Source organism: Dromaius novaehollandiae, chromosome 11, assembly GCF_036370855.1.
Source record: "Dromaius novaehollandiae isolate bDroNov1 chromosome 11, bDroNov1.hap1, whole genome shotgun sequence".
Lineage (NCBI taxonomy): Eukaryota > Metazoa > Chordata > Aves > Casuariiformes > Dromaiidae > Dromaius > Dromaius novaehollandiae.
Genome location: NC_088108.1, coordinates 18,508,784 through 18,531,717, shown reverse-complemented (window position 1 = coordinate 18,531,717; position 22,934 = coordinate 18,508,784). Strand labels below are relative to the sequence as shown.

Below are 22,934 nucleotides of genomic sequence, written 5' to 3'. Positions count from 1 at the left end.
AAGTCCTGTAGGAAGTCATTGGATTTGAGATAGAAGATAAATACCATAAGAAAAACTTTATTCCTATTCGACATTCCTATTTGTTACTATTAGACATGTGATGTAACATGTCCCAATTAATTTATTGCAATCCTGCCCCTCTCACTTCCTTGCTGTTAAATGATTCTTTTTACATCCTAACTTTATCTGTCGCATGTCTGTGGATTTACCTTCCGTTAATTCCATTGTGATTTGTGTCAGGAGGCTGTGCATTAACTTTACCAGCTAGTTTAGACACATTTTCCATAATGGACTATTACCGTTCCGATTCAGGCATTCTAGTGTGTGTGTTCTCTTTATGAGTGTATGAGAGGTAATGATTTATCATTAGTGAACTCCCTGTTCTGTCCAATTACTTCATTCAATAGTCACGGAAAAATGCTTAGAAACCTCTAAACAAGTAGAAAGAGATTTGTACAAAATCCTTTCCTGAACGTAGTTTTTGCCAGATGGAAAGTGTCTCCGGTCAAATCCTCATCTGTGAGAAGCATTTCCAGCAGCTAGAGAAGAGTCTGCAAAACTGCACTTGTTGCTCCACGCAAAATGTTTTTATTTTCCTTTATTAGAACTATTCTGATTTCTTTATTTTGTTTATCCTTTTAGGAAGCTCTCTTCATATATTACTACTGTTAGATATTCTAGTGCTTGGGAATTCGGTTTCTGTGCCAGTTTTTTTGGATAAGCTCTCTCATTCCAGATCCAGTAACTGCCTGTTTTGAGAACTGTAACTGTACTCCAGCAGTCTTGTTTATGTATTTTAGTGGTTGTCCTTCGTTTTGCCTTTCACTTTCTTGTTTCTCTGGAATGCCACTGATGTACTTTTAAATTATGATTTCACCATATTGACCTTGTTCTCTCCATTCTAGCTTCCTTTTTGCTGTTTTACAGAAAAGGAGGAGGAGATAATTATGAATAAATTCATCCTGTAAGATAGGGTCTGTTTACTGGTTAATGAATATTTAATAGTATTGGTTACTACAAGAACTAGCTGTAAGATACCAGAAGACAAGCCATCGTTGAATAGTCGTTGAATCACATATCTCACAAACAGTAGGTCTATACCGATAGATTAGACAAGTACATACGCATCTTATTCTTGAACTGTATTACTGATGAATTAATATTTGTGTCCTACCACTTTGGACAAACAGACAACAGAAGTCAAAATAAAGAACAGCTTTACAAAACTAGTGGAAAGCAGTAAGCAAGACATAAGAAGTGTATGAAATTCAAGAAATTTATGTGTATCCTATAATTTTTATACTTACAGGCATAAAATACAGCATAAATTTTCCCTATCCAAAGCAATTGTTCCCTTATGTTAGTTACCTTAAATATACAATAATTGTTTCTTTTTTGTTGTTGTTTGGAAATTAATGGTATGCCTCCAGAAGATACAGCTGTCTCCAGAGATAGCTTACCTGCTGGTATAAAATATCTAGCCCACATTTATCCAAGAACTGCATGTAACGAGAAAACATACAACTGTGATATTTGGATAATTATTAGAAAAGTTTTTGCAACTGGAAAAGCTTAACATTTTTTGTATTCTCAGTTAAGGTAAATCACTGTTAATAAACTATATTTGTTCCATTTAAGATAAGCTACTCTCCAGCTGAGAATTGTTATCTTTTTCAGGAGAGGATTTTTACCACTTCTTTAAAAATCATTATCATATTTTAAACAATGTATTTCCTTAGAACTGTTTAGACTTGATGGATTATCCATGTTGCTAGGATAACCTTTAAACCACTGATTCCCAAATTTATTGGATTATAGCCCATTATCTACCATCAAGAGTTCTCAGACTATCATGGATCCTTATCATCCAACTTTTAATTGAAAATGTTCCAACAGGGATGGATTTGGGGGCCACCTGTGGGATACTCAGTAAGGTATTGGAAATACAATTTGGTAACTGTTGCCCTAAACTAAGAAGCTTACAAATAAGAAGCTATTTGGCTAACAATGGGTTTACTTGTAGCTTTGGGGCATTTCTGGAGTGATAAGTTAAACTGACTCTCTAAAGCAATTAAATCCGCTTCTAAAAAAATTAAGGCTCACTCTCCAGCTGTCACAGCATAACCAAGATGGAAATGCCTATCATGGGAAAAGTAAACTTGACTCTCTTGGGTTTTTCCTCAATTATGTGTTGGCATACCACAGCAAAGAGAGTTATTGAAATTTTTCAAATTTTATTCAAACTTATCTTGTTTTTTAATAACACTTTGAAGAAATTACAATTAATTTGTGAAAATAGATTGCAAGCCCTACTGTAAATAGTGTTGCTGGTCTATTTTTTGTGCGCGTGAATCAGTCAAGTTGCAGCGTGACAGACAACATTTGTTTGAGCTCTTTGTTGTAAATTTGCATGTTATTTCCTTTTTAAAGTAGTGATCAGGCAAGGTGACACTATCTGGAGAGAGGGGAGACTGTGCCTTGCCTGGGCAAACACTGAGCGTCCTCCGGGGAGCTTATGCCAGGCAGAAGAGAGAGCCAGGGTCACCGCAACAAGCTGGGTGCTCACAGACTATCTTTAGAGTAAGCAGAGGGGGAAAAAGATTTCCAGGCCTCAGAGACTTCTAAATAACCTTCCTAGATCAGCAGAGATTGCTAAGATTTTACTGTTATTCAGGAAGCAGCATAATTGACTGAAACCAGCCTGCAAGCAAGGACATAGCTGGGCAGTTTTTAAGTTGCTTTTGTATTTCTACCCAGTCTTATGTAGGTGTTTTGAATTTTCTCTATAAAAATAGGTAATTACTCTGATTTATTTTCTGATAAAACCTAACTTTTCAGTTACTGGTCTTCAGGTTTTTTAGTCTTTTTGTGAGGAAGAAGGTCAAGGCTAAACTACCTTAGAGGTTTGAGTTTTTCTTCGTGGGTACATCTCTGCTGATAAAACTGATCAAAAAGTAAGGAAAAATAATTCAAAATAGATTTAACCAATCTGTGATGGAATATCTTCTGAAGTCACTAATATACAAGAATGAATAGAACTGAAAATTTTCAGTTATCTCTATTTTTACGCCACATTCAGGGTATTACTTTGCGGGCTGGTTAATTTGGTTAGTTTAAGGAGATGTAACCTTCACGGTAGTTTACTGGAAGGTACTGTGGTCCTTGTTCTGGTTCTGTTGGACTGGATCCAGGGAAGTGATCAGGTTTCAAAATTTCCTATCAGTGAGATTCATGCAGAAGCAGAGCTGAAGGTTTTGGTGTGTGCCGTAAAACTGATCTGCTCCATCAGTCTTGCTTCTTGTAAAATTGGGTTCAAAAGCTGAGACATGGTAATCTTTCAGAGTGTATCTACCATTATAAGAATTTTCCTGTAATTTGATTGGCACCTCTGGTTCTCATTTGGCTAATTTTTCTTTGAGCCATTTCCCCTTGCCACCATGACAGTCTCATACAAGAGCAGCACTTTTACAGTAGAAACGTAGCCCTGTGCAAACAGGTGAGAAATAGATGCACGTATAGATGCACATCTCAACAGTGAGCTGCTTTTATATGAGATGCAATAGATTACAATATGGTGAGTGTTGCTTCATCCATGTTCAGCAAAGAGCTTATCATTTCATTGTTTTTCTAAGACTGAAGAGGAAAAAAAGGCTATTAATTAGCCTGATTCTTTGAAAGACTCCCTTGAATTCCCACTGGTCAAGAGGAAGGTGGTCCTGCCCTAAATCCGAATTCTTTAAACCACCTGGTTTGCTTGTGCTAATCTGTTTTGCTATGTTATGTTTGTAACTAAGCCTGGGTGTGAAGAATGAGAAGTTCATGAAGCTCATTATGCTTCATTCAATTTGAAAATTAAATTTTGCAATTTGAGAATTGTAAGCACTTTTGCGTAGTGTTGCTTCCTATAATGGAAAACAATAGATTCCCACAGTGTTGTTAGGAAATAAAGCTGTATCATGAAACTTTAATAAGTCATTCAATATGTTGTGCCCTTGGGCCATTGATATACCAGGAATTGTACCTGTGCTCTGGAAAAAGTGTTCAATTTAGAAATCTTTTCTTCTTTTCATGACATGTAACAATTTGAATCTTATTAAGTTTGCTTGTATTAAGCCACAGCTATTTCAGCCTTTTCTTCTTACAACAAAGCTTCTCAAAGATAGATAGCTTTTTGTCTCAGTAATATCTGTTTCCCATCACTGAAACATTGCATGTTTGTTCCAGTAGTACTGAAAGGAGAGCTGTATTCTGTTAAATATTGCGGTTTCCAGTATATAGATATATTGCATATATTTTCAGTATCCTTTAGGGTCTTTGGTTGAGTTAGTTATTGTTTAATCAGACTTCCAAGAGACTAGGCACTGGATAGTCTCCTGCCCACGAGCCTTCAAGCTATATGTAAAGTATTTATTAGAAGATAACTAAAAAGAGAAGACCACATTCCTTTTCCAGAGGTCTGATGCAGAACAGGGATCTGTGAATAACAGTACAATTTGTTCATAACAATACAGTGTGATCTTGCAGTGACTCTTTAAAAGACTTCTTTTTCTTTGGAAAAAAAGCTGTATTGTGTGTGTACTCACATGCACTCACATTCAAATATGTTATTTACTAAGAGAAATAAATAGATTTAAGGAAGCCAAAGCAAAGTGGTAATTCTTTCAATACCTTCTATATCAGATGAGAGCTATTCATTTTCTAGAAGTTTTTAGAATACTAAGACTAGGAAACTAGATATTTTCTTCCTTATTGCACTGCAGTAATTAAATAGTAGAAATTGCATACCCGGAGTTAGAAGAAGAAAGTATGTCCTATTTAAATTGCCACTGGTTAAGTTTTCAGAAATCTAGGTTCTTCTTCTTCCACTGGGGTAAATCATTTTTCCAGTCTTTGCCTGAAGTTTTTTATTTGAAAAATAGGGATAACAGCAAGATCTCCCTTTGATATTTTCTTCTGAGATTACAAATTTTTTGTGTAGAAGTTACTGTTAAAATAACTTTTTTTTTTATTTATTCCATGGACACTGTTGTTTTCAGAATATTTGTCAAAAAAGGGGGAGGGGGTGAATACTCTTGCTGAAAAGGAAGACAGAAAGATTTATTGATTCAAAATCTTGATTCTAAATCTTGCAATTATCATGTGCTGAAATTCACTGATAAAGGTGGAGGTGAATAGCAGTAATTCCCAGTTCTGCAATAGGTCACATTTTCTCTCTTCTCTTTTTTCTGTATTCCAGCTGATATTACAGAATTCCTCACAAAAATTGCACATGCCGAGGATATGGTCCTAGGCTAATATCTGAATATTTCTGAACTCAAAGATAAGAAGAAACTTTCTTTATATGCCTCTGCAGAGAAAGAAATTTTCCCACATTTTCTATACATTTAACATAGTTTTCTAAATGAATATATTAGAGGGCCATTATGGACTAAAGAAGAATCCAGGGTCATGCTAGAACAATGTTTAGAAGTTAAGAAAAAATCGCTTCAGCTAAAGGAAAGGTTCCTGTCAATGCAATTGAGCAGAGTACCTTTGCAGATCTGCGAGCAGAGAGGAATCGGAGTATTACCGGGTTAGAACTGTCTCCTAGCTCAGAAGTGAAAAATCTTCCCTTCAGTCGTTGGATCCTATCAGTGACTTAAGTCTCGCTTCTGTTGATTGTTCGTCAAAACAGTGTTTGTAAAGCTTAATGTAAAAGCAGCAGCAAATAAAGCTAAATTGCTCTAATTGTCATTATTGTGATTAAGACTTCCAGTCTGAAAAGCTGTGCTGTAGGAAGGACCAGACTATTTGCCTGCATAATGAGTGGAAGAGCTCAGATTAAGAATACACCTATTTACTGTGTGACTGATCAACAAATTATCTTTGAATGGCAATAAATTAATATAGTCAATATAATATAATTCAATATAATTCTGAGTAAAGATGATCCAAAATAATGTGAGAAGTTTTAGAAGAGGAAATGTCAATACTCATTTCACACTCTAAGGGAATAATTATCTCATGTAAATTAGTTTTCAGACTTTTCCCTTTGGGCCCTTGATGCTCCTCTCCTCACTTAAGGAATATTTAGGTCCCTGTGGTATGATGAGGTGAAAGTTATTTATGACTGTCCCAGTGCTTACTTGAGTTAAAAAACATAATAATAATAAATAAGCCTCCTGGGAGAAAAATCTTCACTTTCCCTATCAGTATCATATGCAATTTTCGGTGTAGAAGATATGAAGTACTTGGCCTGAGAGAACTTCAGCATCAGTGTCCTGTTGCCTGTTCCTTGGGCAGGATTAACTGTACTCTGCTGTTCCTGGCAAAAGTTTGTCTAACATATTCCTAGAAGTGTCTGCTGATGGAGATCCTGCAGTAGCAGCAGGCTTCGTTAGTCTGGGGCTTCACTGTTACGGTGGGAAAGGTTTCCCATTCCTTTGCAGGTCTAACCTGAAGTTTTCTCACTGCTATTTAAACTGGCAGACATGAAAACCAGATTATTTCCTTCCTCTTTTCAAGACCCTTTTACTCCTTAAAGAGCTCAGGCTTTCCTTTCAGCTAAACAGCACCTATCTCCGTGTCTTTTTTAATACATGATGTTTCTCTTTACCTCCCATCTGCCTCTCTGCTCTCCTTCGCTTATCTCTTGGAACACGATGTCTGCAACTCCTGTCGGAGCAGAAATTCCACCCATGCCGAGTAAATAAGGAGTGCTGCCTATCTCTTGCGAGTCTTGACTCTTGTTTATGCATCCCGATATGGTATTTGCCTTCTGCAATACCATGACTTTGACTTGTGCTTTGGTTGCAATCTACAGCAATGGCCAGATTTGGAAGAACTTCTACCTAGTCATTGTACTACCAATGTACTTTATCTGCTTTATCTACTTTATCATGCATTTGCAAGATTGATTAGCCCTGCTTCCGTAGCTCCTGCATACGCTGAAGTTTACCTTTATAAATATGCGTAGGTGCATGTGTGATTACGAAAATACCTAAGTGGGATTAATGCATGTTACTCATTAGTAGCTCTTGATTAAGACTAGACCCAATGGTAATCCAAAACTGGGGGAGATGGTGCCTGGCTCCTAGTCCAGACTTTAACAGTTATCATGGCAAAGTATTTAGAGTAAAACACGTATCAGAAGTGAGACTCTGAAGTTGCACTGTCGGCCTAAAGTAAGTAATCAAGAAAGGACAGAGGAAGACCCAAGGCTCATGTGAAAGAATCTGACTTTTATTCTTAAACACCGTGCAAAAGAATGGGGATTTTTTACACAGAGTAGGAGGAAAAGAGAGGAAGCTAAATTTGTATTTAATTGTGCAGGTTAAGTTCACGGGAGAGGGACTTACTTCATTTGGGCAAGCTAAATTTGAAGCTAGCAGCTGAGGGCAGGGAATCGGCTTAAGATACAAACTGCGAAGAGGGACTCGTTGTGCACGGACGGAGCCTTTAGCGGCTGTGCCTCTGTACTCCAGCCCCGCGCTGCTGCGTTGGGTGCTGCCTGTCTCGCACTGGCAAGCCGAAATCTTGGGCTGGGAGTAAACGCTCAGATTGAGTCACATTAATTTAGGCAGCTATTCACTATGTAAATTGGGGCCTGTTGCTATGGTAACCTGCGGCCTAAAGCAGCTCTTCTTGCACGCCAAACGGGCCCTTTTCCCGTTGTGCCCCATGGTATCCTGGAGCTGCCGTGATCCCAAGGAGCCGGTGTCGGAGACGTGGTGAAGAGGACAGTGCTGCACAACCGGCTCGTTCTGTGTGCAATCAGCGAGCATTTAATCTTGGCGCTAGGAAAGCCACAACCTGCTTTTCCTCCACAGGAGAGAAAACAGCAGCCACTCATTTATTTTAAGGATTTTGTTTTTCCCCTACATTGCAATTAAGACAAATTATAACTTGTGACAATTAGCTGCGACCTTCAGTGTTTTGAAATGGGAGAACTCTTCATCATTTTCCTCCAGTGAAGAATTAATTCTTTTGTGATTTCATTAATTTCTCCATTATTGTCTTTTTATATTTGTAAAGAAGTCAGCCATCCTTCTTTCTGTGGATTTGCCTTATCCTTTCACTGTAATAACAGAAGTTGGTTTTAATTAATTTAACTAGAAAATGCATTATTGACATGTCTGAGGCAGAGTGAGCAGGCTGCGTTAGAAGCCCCGTATTAGACAAGAGCTTGTGGAATGGTTTGAAAACACAGCAGTGCTGTTAAGGCACAACGGCTGCATCATTCACGCCCTGCTCCTTAAGAGGAGCAGCGTTTACAGAACAGCTTAAGGCACACAGCTAGAGTAGTACAAAATATAAAAGATGACAAACCAAAGCAAGCAACCAAATCACGTGATGAATTGGTACAGGGATTACCTTCGTGACACTCATTTTTCTTTCCAGTCTGTATACGTACAGCCTTTACGGTGGCGACAGAGCTCTTGTGTTGCTCATTGAATTTGCAGTACAACCTGGGGGTTGTTTCATTTGCAGCCAAGCTGCACAGTTTACTTGTTAACCCATTTATAGACAAACCTGCCTTCTTTTGCAGACTCCTCCCAACCATCATCTACCTTTCCTCAAGTGTGCACATCCATTTAAATCAAAATCCCACCGGACAGCGCTTCACTAGGCTGGAAGTGATTTTGACAATCTCTTTAATCTTACTGGGAATATAGGCTCAGGAAGGCCTTTCTGTGCTGCCCCTGGTTGCTTGCTAGTGCAGGCAACTGTGCTGTGGATTCTGATTCTTTAAATTTATCAAGCTTAACTTTCAAATGAATGTATTCTTCCCTTTGTCATGTTTCCCTGCTTTTCCCTCTCCCTGTACCCAGCAAAGGCTGCTTCAGAGTCTCACCCTTCTGGGAACTATAAACCAGTTTCTTGTTTGTAGTCTAAATTTAGTCTTTGCTACTTTAATGCTGAAGTGACAACACTATCCTAGAGCTTTAACAGCTTTTCTTTTCCCCAGTGGTTGCTGTCTCTAATATATTTGTAAATAACAATTGCTCAGTCAATAAATAAACTTTATTGTGTATTTAAGCTGATGCTTTAAGTAATTCTGGAAGCCAGAATGCCAACAATTTGTAGCTTGATTCCCCAGCAACACTTTAGCTTGAGGCCTCCAGCTCTGGTGAACATAAGAATGTGCTTGGAGGCTGTGTGCAGACCCATTCCCTTAATATAGTAGGGAGTAAATGGTTTGCTAGGGATCCTGAATGCACCATCATTTCTTCTTCCTTCTTTTCCACCTTCTCTGTCATGGATCTGTTGCCCACAGCTAGGAACAATCCAAGAAACAGAGTCAGGATAGAGAGCTAAGAAATACGGTATGAGAAACTTCACAGTAAGATGCGTATGTGTGTGGCTCCTATGACTTGAGCAAGACAAGGGTGACTGTTGAGATTGACCATACGTCTCAGTAGTGATATATCATTAGACTTTTCTTATTGCATGTGTATAATTATCCTTCAAGAATTACAACTGTCTTAACAGGCAGAAGCTGAGAACTGTGTATATGTTATAACGTATTCCAAGTACAGAAATTTTAACAGAAATCTCAAAATGTATGGTTGAAATAATTGCAATTTTTCTGTTGAATTGATTGCAAACAAGTGTTTACAATTAATTTATTCATTTAATTCATTTATTTGCTGAGCCCTAAAATTATTATATCTAGATAAAATAGCTTTCAGATTGTCAGTGTCTTTGGTGACATTAAGAAACACTGACTACAGGTACTATACGCGTTCCTGGTCTTAAGAGACTCTTTGAAACATATTTGTGACTGTATGGTTCAGTGTAACCTTTAGCAGAAATTGACTGTTGCCTTACTTGCTGTTGTGTGTACTGTTTTTCTAATTTCTGGAAGGTACCGGAGAGTTACCATTTGGAGCGTTAAGCTGAACTGGGTTAAAGACTGAATGAGCAACATATGCCTCTGGAAACGTTTAAAAAGAGCCATCTTTTTCACAAGTAAGATTTTTTTTTTCACTTGAAAGAAAAGAGCTTTGAGAAGAAAAATAAACTTTAGAACTTTCACTTTTTATCAGAATTAAAAAAGGCAAATTTTGCAGTCCCCCAAACTAGCTGAATTTCCCTTTGTTTTCAGTGAGATGCAATTTCTATGGTCATAAGTCAAAGTGAGGTAGCATCTTTCAGGATCTGGATTTTAAATGATATCTGAGAATGAGTGTCTTCTGGGGCCATACCTCTACAGTTATGTAAGTAGGTAAGAGTTAGGAGCTTAAATACCTTTTTAAATACCTGGGCCTTGGGGACACAATTTTTTTCCAAAACAATTTGCATATGATGTGGTGCCCACTGTGGTATGTGTGAGTGCATTGGTTTGCTACTGAGTAATCATTTTGCTTAAAATAGAGCCTGCTTAAGTCTCCAGGAAAGTGGAAAGACCAGGTTTGGGAGTGAGGGATGGTAATAGCTTGGAAACCTGGTTGAAGGATACCTGTTTGTTTGAATGGATACGTTCAAAAGGGAAAAATGACTGTTAAGACCATTTTTATTGCCTTTGAGTTTAAAGTCAGTAGCTAATGCACTGTCGGAAAAGTCTTTTATACCTTTAATTTTTAAAAGCAAAAATGTATATGACATGAATGGACTGCTAGGTCTGGCCCTTACAGTATTAAAGTATTAATTAGTAATTCATACTTTACACAATAAAAAAATTGACACTGTTGCCATTAAAAGCAAGGGGATGCCTTCTGTAACTCAGGATGCCAGTCTCTCTCTGCAAACAAGTAGTTCTTCTGAAGGAATATTCCTGTAGAGCCTCATAAATACTCAGCTTCTGTTTTTTCAGCCATATAGACAAAAATAGTTTTCTGAGCTGCTACATTTTGTAACCAAAACCATTTTTAAATTAAAAGCAAGTGATTTGTAAGACAGCGACCTGCCAGTTTTAGGTAGGCTTCATTCATAATATGATAGTTACAACTAAATTGTTCTCTCTGCACAGCAGGGAAGAAACAGGAGAGGCCGGCATTTCACCCTTGTAAGACTGTCTTCATCAAGGACAGCCGAGAAGAAAGCACACTGATATATTTGCATTAAAAATACATTTAACAAACTGTAGGAAAGAAGCAGGTAAAGAATATTTGAATACTTTCCCAACCTGATATTCATTATTTCCAACTTAAATCTCCAGCATCTGATTAAACAGCACTGCTGATTCCATTATATACGTGTGTGGAATGAATACACATTTTTAACATTAGTTTCCAGAAGTAATTTTAATTAAAAAAGAGACAAACTTTTCTATAGTATATAAAATCTTTATTTTTCTTTCTTTTGTTCTCAGTTTTAGTTGGTTATGGTTTCTGTGAAAGTTGCTGGTTGGCATGATAGGTGCAGTTTCAGGCAAGGGCAATGCATCTTTCGACCAGTCAAGATAACCTATCTAAGAGCAAGAGGCTTATTCTTAGCATAGCAACTTTTGAATGCACTGCATGAGAGAGGTCCCAATTAGGGATCTGTTTTTTTCCCCTTTGTAAACGTACATTGCTTATGATATTATTAACAACACGTGCTTCCTATTGCATGTTCAGAATTGTAGAAAATGGCAGTTTTAATGTTATTTGTGTATTTCAAATGCCAGCTCACTGAAACTTGACATTTTCTTATTTGTTTCTTGTCCAGCTGAATTTATGTTATTACTATCAAAATAAGCATCTGAAGCTGTTTCTGTCTTACAGAAAAATGTTCATTAAATGCAGTACATAAAAAAACTTCAGCCAAAACTTGAACAGTGCAACTTAAAGGGCTTGATTATTCAGTGATGGGAGTACGCTTGTGTCAGTATACTTTTCCCACTGGAATTTGCAATTAAGCCATTAAAGCCATATAAGAAGTGAAGCAGGGAGGCAGAAGAGTGTTTGGGGAGGAAATGTAAAAGAAAAATCAAAATGGATATAGAAAGTAAATGCTGAAAGGTGTATTCTTTCCTTGATGTACATGCTTAATTATTTTAAGCATAAAGTTTTAGCTTTAATCTTTTAATTTTCTCTCATTAATAAAATAATGGACTTTCTTCCCTTTTCTACTACATTAGTTTTATATGCAGATGACTTAAATACCGCTTTTGAAATAAGAAACCTTAATTCAGTATGGATATCACAAAACACAGTCTGCATCCAGTTTGAGTGAAATCCTGACCCAGTGAAATCGATGGCAAAATTCCCATTGACTTCAAAGGAGCTGGATTTCATACCCAATCTCCTCTTTCTTTTTTCTTCAGCCTCTCTGCTTTTGCTAAATGGGATCTCTTTTCCCAGATGGACCTCTTAATGCTATGCACGGTGATCATTTCAACTTTCTTTATAAAATGGTGAAACTCTGCTAAGGAAATTCTGTCTTTTCTTCTTTGGTTTCTTTTTAGTACAATACTGAGTTCCTTCATAGCAAGGATCTGATCTATCGTCTCAACACTATTTTGTCTCATTTTTTCATGCACAATTTAAGAAGTCTTGGTTTTCAGAAGTTCACATTCTAAATAACATTTTTCTGCATATCATGGGAACACAAGCTCCAGATCATATAATATCTACATACAGTAAATCACACAAATAGCTAAACCACACCTGATACTAAAGCAAATTCTGACTTCATTTGTATCCTCAACTCTCCTAGGTTTTAATCACATGCCATGTTACTGTCTTGATACTTCTTTGAGCAATAAATTAAAATTCTGTATGTATATATATTTTAAAGCATCTGGCCACAGGTGTCATTTCTAAAGTTCTGTTTATAAGATTCCCCATTGTTAAATTGATACATTTAGATTTTTTTCCTTGAAAACCACCATTTGTGCATGCAGGCATTTGCATGCTTGTTTTTTCAATCAGCAGCTAGAAGGATCAGTTTACTGCATAACTCGAGTTTTAGTTTAAGTTTATGGCTTGTCCCTAAACATCCTAAGTGACTTTATATCTCTGTAAGGATTGCCCCTTTCCTTAAAAATAGCTATGGAATAAAGCAAAGCCATTTATAATGAAATATGGGACCAACCTATAGACATTTTCTTTGCAGTGGTTCCTGAAGAGTTACAGCTTTTATGTTCTGTAAATAAGGTAAAATCTTTTTTATAACTTGCTACATTATGAAGCATATTTGTCATTATAGTACTAATAGTAGAGAGATGAAGCATAGATTAAACCCTCAAGTGTTTGGAAGTTTTTAATGTCATCCAAAATAAGCAGTTTTCCATAGGTTTGAATGGCAGACTCTTGTCTGCTCATCTGAAGAGGCTAGTCAAGTTTAAAACTTTCCCTTTTGTACTGAGGTTTTTTCATCAGAAATGCACTACTAAATAGCTTAAGAAAATACATGGATAACTCAGATAGTAATTTGAATGCATTTATGGAAGACCAACTTTCACTATAATGGAAGTAGATGCTGAACCCTATTATGTAAAATATGCTGGCTACTATATGGACATGAAGCTTTTAATCATGCTGCTGACAATAGTCCCAAGCTCGTCTTTCTGAAATGTTTCCACTCTGCTAGCTATTAAACTTCCCTGAGTCATGGGGAAAAAAATCTCTTATAATACGCCTCTAATAGTAGCATCCTTTTTTGTCTGTTTGCTGTGCTTGGCCCCGATTTGTGGGGTTTTTTCCTCATTAATTTATCTCTTTTTTTTTTCATTTACTAGCTCTATATGAAGATGAAATATCTCATCTACTATTATTTTCTCTGTTCCTTTTTGTGCTCCTTTCACTCATTTTCAGACATAAGTGTATTCTTTCCTCCTTATTTATTATCCATCTTTGTTATTACTGCAATGAATGCAATCTGCCAAATGTTTTTTAACATCAAGTGCCCCAAATTTTAACAGTCACAGTTTATACCCTTCCATAGCTATCCCAAATAAAAAGCTGCGCCACAGGAGTGATTGCTAAAAATACAGATACCCTGATGAAATTAGGGATGTAGCCAGACTGTACATAAACCAGTAATGTTCTTAAAACATAACAGATAAAACAGTACAGTTCTTTAAAATTATAATTTACTTCTAAATTATAAGGTATAAATATGTTCCTGCAGTTATAATATCTAACTAATTCAGTTATAATATCTAACTAATTTGCAGTTATATTCAGTCTGATGTGCTCTTACTGTATAAATATGTAATTTGGAATTCCAACAGTTATTTTTATGGTTCATGCCCTAAGTACCTCATTTCTCCCGTAATACTGTTTTGTGTTCAACACCTTTGAATAATTAGTATATTTTAAAACTCAGAAATAGTTTTTCATGGAAGCCCTGTAATATCTGGGCATAGAAGGGCATGCAAAGATCACTCAGAAAAATTTCAACTTACTGAAGGCATTTTTTGCATTAAACTGACTAGCAAAAGAACCCCTGTGGCACAAACTGTACAACTTCACTTTTTATTTTTGAATACTGACCAATTTTTGACCAGGCTTTTTTGCATTATTCAGAAGTTTTGGAGTTGGCTTTGTTCCTTAACTCTCAGGCTACTTTCTTGTTCATGTACCTGAAAAACAACGAAGGGTGGAAGCATACTAATCTCTTAGGGGTTTCTTTGTCTTTTTCCTGCCCTGCCACCAGAAGTGTCCCTGGAGTTGAGCAGCACCTCCTTCTGTGGAAAGATGCACAGTCCTCACTCGTCATGTGCGTTTCCATGCCAAGCAGTTAAACGGGTGCTTGGGTGATCTGATGTTACTTGGGTGTTATGAACCTAGGATGGAGGGGTTGGTGTTAGTTCTCTGCATTGCTTTTCTCTGCATTTATGGGAATGTTTTCTGTCAAGTATTTTGTGAAACCGCAGTCTTGCCTTTTCTAGGATTCTCTTCTGGTATTTATTATGAACTGGTGACATATGCCCTTCTCTCCCTCCCCTTCCCCTCCACGCCCCCTCATTTACACCTGTCACCGAGGTTTCCTGAAGGCACTCTGCTCCGGGGTGCTAGTTCCCAGTGCACGTAGGTGTGGGTGGTGAGAGAGCTTCCTCAGCCTCCCTGGGCCTGCTCCCAGTGTTTGACCTCCCTCACGGTGAGAACAGCTTTCCTCACACCTGCTTGGGGTTTTCTGTGTTGCAGGTTGTGTCCGTTGCCCCTTGCCCTGTCACCGTGATCCCCCAAGAAGACTCTGGCTTTGTCTTCTCTCTACGCTCCCTCAGTGTAGGTGTAGACAGCAATCGGATCTCCCCTTCACCTTCTCATGTGAAGGCTGAACATACCTCCTACACTTCCTCAACTCGCTGGCTACACAAAGAGCCCAGGATGCGTCTCTGCCACAAAGTCACGTTGTCCTCTCATGTTCAACTGGTCTGCCTGGACCCTGAGGTACTTTCCTGCAAAGCTGCTTTCTAACCCCCCGGCCCCAGCCAGCGCTGCTGTGGGGGGTTATTCTGTTCCAGGGGCAGCACTGTGCACTTGCTTTTGCTGGACTTTGTGGGGTTTGTCAGCCCATTTCTCCAGCCTGTCAAGGTCCCCCTGAACAGGGCCCTCAATAGGGTTGATAGGCCCTTGCAGCCTATCAACTGCTCACCGCACTTTGGTATTTTTTGCAAATGTGCAGAGTGTGCCATCTGTCCCATGCTCCAGGTTTTTAAATGAAGACATTTACTTCTGCTGGCCCCAGTATTGATTCCTGAGGGATGACACTAGTTACTAGCTACCAGTTGGACTTTGTACTACTGATTATAGCTTTTCAAGCCTACCTCACAGTCCAGCCAATTTTCTATGCACCCTATCATCCACTTACTCAGTCTGTATCTTACCAATTTGGCTATAAAGATACTGTGTGAGAAAGCATTGAAGGCCTTGCTAAAATCAAATTATGCAACATAAACTACTCTCTTCTTGCCCACAGAGCCTGCCATCTTCTCAGAAGGCAGTCAGGTTGGTCAGGCATGATCTAGCCTTAGAAAGGCTTCTAGGAAGATTTGCTCCGTAATCTTTGTGGGGACAGAGGCAAGGCTGACTAACTTCTAAAGAAGACTTCATCTACTTCCTCTTCTTGATCAGCTGGTCTGTAACAGATGCCTACCACACTAACACCTGTGTTGGTCCCTGATCTTTCCTACAAGCTGTCACCTAGCCCGTCAGCTGCCCGAAAATGAAGCTCTGTGCGTTCCAGCCACTGCTCTGCACAGAGCATAACTCCTCTTCCTCCCCTTCCAGCCCGCTCTTTCCTGAAGAGCCTATCTCCAGCTTGGTCAGGTTTGATCTGTGTAGGAATTCTTTTGTTCTACTAACATTGTCTGACACAGTATCTGTGTGATTACCCTGTAAGAGAGACTTTGGCCAAAAGCTGGGTGCAGGTGGGAAACAGAAGCAATAAATCTGGTGTTCATAAATTGAAGTGTTTTAGAAAAATAGTCTTAATGTTACCTGTGACAGACAAACAGAGTTTGAAGAGCACTTGAATTAGTACAAAGTACCCACACCTTTTATTCATATTTTTGTTTCGTCTTAAGGAGCATATACTATTCTAAAATTGTTACATACACACACACAGAATCATAGGTAGCAGCTAGCTGAGACTGTTTGACAATATTATCTAAGTTTTCTTACTTCAACAATTCTCTTGGATGAAAAATGACATTTTGCTGGTAAGATAATGGTAAACTTCAGCAGAGTTTGGGGGGGGTTTTTCTTTCTTTCTTTCTTTTTTTTTTTAAGGACTACCTAATGTCAGGGACAGGAACTGTATACCTACTGCAGTATCAGTTACTGCTGAGATGAATGGTAAGGCATTATTTATTCCTTCAGCAGAGTTTGGGGGGTTTCTTTCTTCTTTTTGTTTTTGTTTTCAAATACTACCTAATTTCAAGGGCAGGAACTGTGTGCCCACTGCAGTCTCAGTTGATGGTAATTATGATAATGATGGAATAGTTTATTAAGTGATGGAACAGCTTACAGCTTTGTTGTCATGGCATTTTTAAGTTCTGCATAAAAGCTGCCTTCTAGGGAAGGAAAAGGATTTCTGAATGTTTTGCCCAACTACTTTTTACTCAGTGATGAGCAGTGGAAATCCAGGCACTGAAGACAACAGTTGTCCTTTCCACAAAATTGTATGGGTATGTATGTGTTTGTTTAGCACTGTGAATAGGTGAATGCATTCTCCATCTCTGCTCTTGCTGAAAAATCTGATTCTGTACAAAGACGTTTTTGTAATCAAAAGACGTTATGTGTGACTCAAAGGCTGAATGGGACCTACAATAGCAGTAGTGTAGAAAGGGAGTATGAGATATTCTATCGTAAATAAATGTTGACTGCCATTGAAAGCTAACTGAATTGAAACCAGCCTACTTAATATTTACAATATATATCTTTGTATTTTTAGTCTTTTAGCTATTCTGGACATATCGGTGTGGAATTACCATTGTTGACCTTTTTTTCTTGCATAATTTCAATCAACAAATAAATGTGTTAGAAATGTAAGATTTGTAAGAAGAAAACACAATACCTTCACAATAAATTCTGCCAAAGGTTGCTTTCTAAAATAATCCTAAGTGCTGATTGATGGTAGTGTAATCACTGCTGTTTCTCTTTAAAACTAAATTACATTTTCTTAGCTATAAGGAGTTGCACACTCTAGAAATATTCTTGGGTAAGAGAAAAGATTTATAGCTTTATGGTCTTGCAATGAACATCTCTAAAGTGTATCTGGCATGATGATTAAAGATAATGCTTTTGTACTCCATAAAATTTCACTATTAGATGATAAAATATTCTAAAATTAGGTACAAGAATTTCTAGGAATTGAGACTAGCTAGATTTAACTAGAACATTATTTATTTCTATTGTGCATGTAGGAAAATGTTAAAGACATTGACCTTCCATGCCTATCATGAAAGCAATTGCACCGCCATTAAATTGAGGATGTGTGTTTCACTTAGTCTGTATCTTCCTTGGAGACATTTATTTTTGCCAACATTTACTTTAGCTGAAAATAAAGGGAATTATGTCAGTAAACTGGAAATACCAGTTAATGTGTCAGGATAAAGAAACATCGTGTTTTCTGATTTTGAATATTTAGCTGGTGAAACTCAGTGCTGCAGCTCTGAAGCACAGCACAAGGATGGCAGGTAGAAAGTAAGTTTGTAGGAACCGTCCTTATTCACTAACACTTCTGAGAAATTCTTGGAGCTGAAATGGACCTGTAAGAGACTGTGGAGCTTGTCAGCTTCCTTAGACCCTCGAAGAGGTGTCTGTGTGTCATGCTGAATGGCATAGCCGCTGCACCATGAACTTGCAGACAGTAGCTGCACGGCAGCAGGGAGGAAAGTTTCTGGGAATAGGACCTGTTGGCCACCTTTACATCCCTCTGGATGTTACCTTGGATACAGGGAGTAGAACAGAGGAGAGAATAAGGAGAACAGAGCATCTAGAGATACTATGAACTGCCTTCCTAGCCTCAGGATTATTTCCATGCACTGGTAGAAGAATATTAAAGAAATATTATCTGTTATTTGAATGAAGTTTACTATCCTGTTTACATACACATTTATTAAAGAAATAAAAGCCTCACCATTGGTTCTGAATTAATGATTAGAGAAGCAGTCAGACCAAAGGTCCATCCAGCTGAGCATCCTACCTCTGACAGTGGCCAAAGTGAATGCCTAGGGAAAACAGAACGGGGCAAGCTTCTTTAGCAAAGGAAGTTCTTTTCTTATGCAAAATATTCTTTAAAATGGGCTGACAGGGTTGGATAGGAAGATAAACAGATTAATACCATACACATATCTATTTTGAAAGTTTCCATGACTTTCTTTTTGAAGATTTCCTAGTAATAAACAGAAATGTTTTACTGTTGGCCACTGTTTTATCAGCTTATCAGTGTTTTCATTTTTGATTTTGTTGCTTTTAAAATAGATGAATTACGCCTTTATGAGAAATTTAGCCTTTGGGCGTAGTGTTTAAGTAATAAAAAAAGGTTGTATTTTATGGTTACAATTTAAGATTACTGGAATACACTGAAGTGAAAAGGGCCAATTCAGTAGAGAATTTTTTTTCCCTTTTCCTGCAAAGTAAGTAAAGCATACAGTCAAATTAAGAATTAAATCTGTATAATCAAATTCAGATTTGCTTCAGATACTGGTGCACCATTCTTAGGTGAGAATATAGTTTTCCTGATTGCCTAAAGGACCAGATGATATCATTGAAAATCAAAGTATTGTCAATCATATTTGCCTATACTCTGGGTGGGGAAATTGTAATTGCCACAATGTTTGCCAGGAACTCTTTGATGATTTGTAGAAAACTATTTGGATATTATGAACACTTTGTATCAATATGTTGAATTCATATTAGCATTTCAATTTAAAGCCTGTCATAGTGTGGAAATTATTCGTAAAATCAACAATGGCTGAAAGGATTAGCAGAGCAAAGTGGAGCAAGAGAGTCTTTTAATGTGGTACTTGAACAGGCTTGATAGTCTTCCCCAGCATTTCCCTCTTGACCAGGTCTATAATCCTTTTCCAGCATTTGACTCAAGTGAAATGCAAGGAGCTTCAAGTCTTCATCTGCTGTCCTCAGGGAAGACATTTTTTTCTGTTTCATTATTCCCCTCAAAATAGAAAGATGAGGAGCAAATGAGGACTGAGAAGAAAAGGGGGCTAAATGGCTTCAAAGGTCAAACAGAAAGTCAAGTGTTTCCTCTGAAACACTTTGAAGTTAATCGGAAAGTTGGTTTGATACCTACAACAATTTCTCTGACATTAAGATAAGCTGATAACTGATGTGTTGAGTGAATATGTTCTTCTTTATTTCATAACATTCCATAGGTTGGTGGTTTGAACACACCTTGAACACTATCATTAATGTCTATTTTTCTCTTCGTCAGTTAGTCGAATCATCTTTTTTAAAATGGTTAAAGGGGACTTTTTAAAAATTCAAATATAGTATCTAGTTAATAAACTCTATTTGTTAAAAAGTCTATAATAAAATGTGGATTATAAGCTTTTATGCCATATCAAATAATGATAGTTTTCATAGCTAAATAACATCAGTTAGATGTTATGCAGGCCATAGAGATAGAGTGTTCAGAGAACAGTATGAGGTAGATAAATTTTATCTGTGGCACTTTGTCACTTTGAAATCCAACCTAACTAAAGGGTTTTGCTATTGTAGATTACCCTGCTGACTCTCTTGTGAGCAATGAGGTGCACTCTGGTGCTGCTTTGTACGGTTTAACTGAAGTGTGCTCAAAGGACTTCTGGTTTTAGAGTCTGGACCACTGCATTCTGCTGACTGAAATGCCCTTAGTACACAACCCCTGCTCTGTTAATGGAAGATGCTTGGAATAACTTTTCTAATTGAAATCTATATAGAAACATTTTTTATGGATATTGGTTTACCCATTGATCGCATCTTTTAAAAAAATTTGAGAGTATAATTTATCCCTACTTCAAGGTCAAGTTCTAATCAACAATCACATAGGTTCCAAAGTAAAATTTAATTAAAACAAATATGCTTTTCACTTTGTTCAATGTGTAGTTTGCTGTATTTACAACTGAAAAAGGACAAATACTGTGTAGGCAGACAGAGGTTGAGTGGGACAACCTTCACTAGATCATGGTGACACTGGATGACCAAGATCCATGAGGTTAAGGACAGTATTTTCTCTACTTTAATCAGTTCTTTAGGTTTGAATCTGAAATTTGCTAGGAAAACCTAGTGAGATGACACAGAAATAATTTGTTTGAAAAGAGAAATTGGTGCTCTCAAACAGGAAAGACTGCAGTGAAACATCAAATTCCATAGAATAAAGCAGTCTGTTTTTCTGGTTATCTAAGATTTCTTAATTTTTTGGCATACCAGTTTCTCTGTAACTTTCCAGAAATCTGGGATTTCTGAAAAAATGCACATTTTCTACTGTTACTATGGCCTGATTGTTTTCATCTTTATCTTCAAAGAACTGGTTATTATATCTCCCAGAATTTTTATTTTGGAAAAGATGAATGTGTTCTGAGTTGTCTGGTGACAACCTGGTGACAAACTGGTGAAGATAACACATTATTCTTACATAAATTGACCTTTAGGTATTTCTTAATGTGTTTAGTCTCTTGAAAAAATGTTATTTTATTGAAACTGTTGTTGTTTATTCTCTTAAATTAAGTTTAATTACCACATAAATTTTTCAGTTAACAGAGGAAACGGTTTCCATTAATCTGTATACATTACTCTCTGTAGCCAATTAGCATCCTGACTCTGGGGCTGTCGTTAAGCAAGGGCATTCTGCAGGGTCATCCCCTCACATCACACCAAGGTCTTCTGCCCAGCTACAACTCCAGCAAAAACACACAGCAACGTTGTTAAACAAAAGCTAATTATAAAAGGTGAACGATGAGTCGCCTGTAGCATGCTATGTGCTGAAGTAGTCGTTTAACAAAAGGAAATTATGTAGATTTCTAGTGATTATGAAAATATCATTTTGCCAGGATTATACGCTCTCAAAACATCTCAAATTCGTAGACATAGATGCACATATGTGTGTGAGAAGTTAGGTAATAATCTAAGAGTGAATCCTGTAGACCTTGGACTGTGTATGTTTCAGTCCATTAAATCTATCTGTGAATGAATAATGCAGTTACAAATTAGGGAAAAGCAAATGAATTTGCATTTATGATTTTCCCTCTCTGTTTTTGCAGGGGGAGGGTGCAAAATTACTCTATTCTTTACTCCATTCTTGCTCTTCTTCGCAATATTTCCTAAATGGAAGACAAAACAACATTTGTGTCAATGATTCTAGATGCATGATACTTGAGAAACTTAGAATTAAGTTTTATATGGCTATATACCTCTAATTTTGGATGTCATTCATCCCTCAGAGATGTATTTGTTCATGTTCAGTACCATTTCCCATCTTGCACCATGCAAGCTATTGCTAAAAACATCACAGGCTATATCACACACTTTTTCATGGGTCCCATGTGGCCAGATCATTAAAGCTCCTGTAGAAAGTCTATTTGTAAGAACTTTATGAGCATAGTTGCTCATAACATCTGGATGCAAGGAAATAGTCTTTTGTCTTCTTTTGTCTCTCTTTTTTGAACAACTAAACAGAAGTTTTTTAACCTAACTTCACAGCATAAAGCATTTCATTTCTAGCACTGTCCTGAAGGATAGATTTTTGATAGCATAGAAACATAAATTTTTGTTAGTTATAGTGAGGTATATCATAGCACTACTACTGAAGGTACTGGAAGTCTCCAGGGCTGAAATTCTTCTTCACATGTACTGTTGTGTGAAAAAAGACTTTGGTTCACTCTACTGCAAGTTTCCAACATTAAAAAAGTAGAATAACTATCACAAATAATGACACAATCACCTATCTTCCTATAAAAAGGACAATCGTATATAAATCTCAAATTTTTAAAAAGTTGTATTACTTGAAACTGCAATTATAAATAGCTTTCTAAAGCAGGCTGGAAGGATATTATAGCTTTTAATCATTTGAACACAGAAGGAAGTGTACTGTAGTCACCTGGGGCACCAGGAGAAAAATCTCTACTAGCAAGTTCTCTCTTTGTTTTTGATATTGTATATCTAATTGTCTATCTAAATTGCAATAAGGACCTCAAAGTATAGGTTACACTTATTTCCAGTTAATAACATTTGAAGATAAGAGAATATTTTCCCTTCAGTGCTCCGCAAAACTCAAAGCATCAAAACTCAGGCAGAAATTGTTCTTTTAAAATGAATGTGGTTAAATGAGATTTTGCAAAGGTAAAGCAGTGTATTTATGATAATACATGCAAAAAAAAATGACTTGCATGTGATATAATTGGTACATTCATGAGACAGTTTCCTTCAAACCACTTGTTACAGAGTTATTTTAGCCTTGTGTCCTAAGGAAATAGTATCTACGTGATTGTGTGCTCTGCCTGGTCTCCTTAACGCCCTTCAGCAAATGTTGAACCTGTTGGCCAGTTGCACCCAGATTTGACAAAGGGATAGAAGTCCCAA

The 22,934-nt window shown here is 37.3% G+C and overlaps 1 long non-coding RNA gene across 2 annotated transcripts in view; it reads left to right on the top strand.

Annotated features, from left to right (window-relative positions):
- Window positions 1–22,934, top strand: part of LOC135329557 (uncharacterized) — a 403,599-nt gene that overhangs the window by 335,808 nt on the left and 44,857 nt on the right. Inside the window, exons 9-10 of one of the 2 annotated variants that reach the window (XR_010391055.1) lie at window positions 9,848–9,951; window positions 15,057–15,109. The exons of the other annotated variant lie outside the window; for it this stretch is intronic. This is a non-coding gene — a long non-coding RNA (uncharacterized LOC135329557). Of the gene's footprint in view, window positions 1–9,847; window positions 9,952–15,056; window positions 15,110–22,934 lie in introns of those variants that run through there. 2 annotated transcript variants of the gene reach the window in all.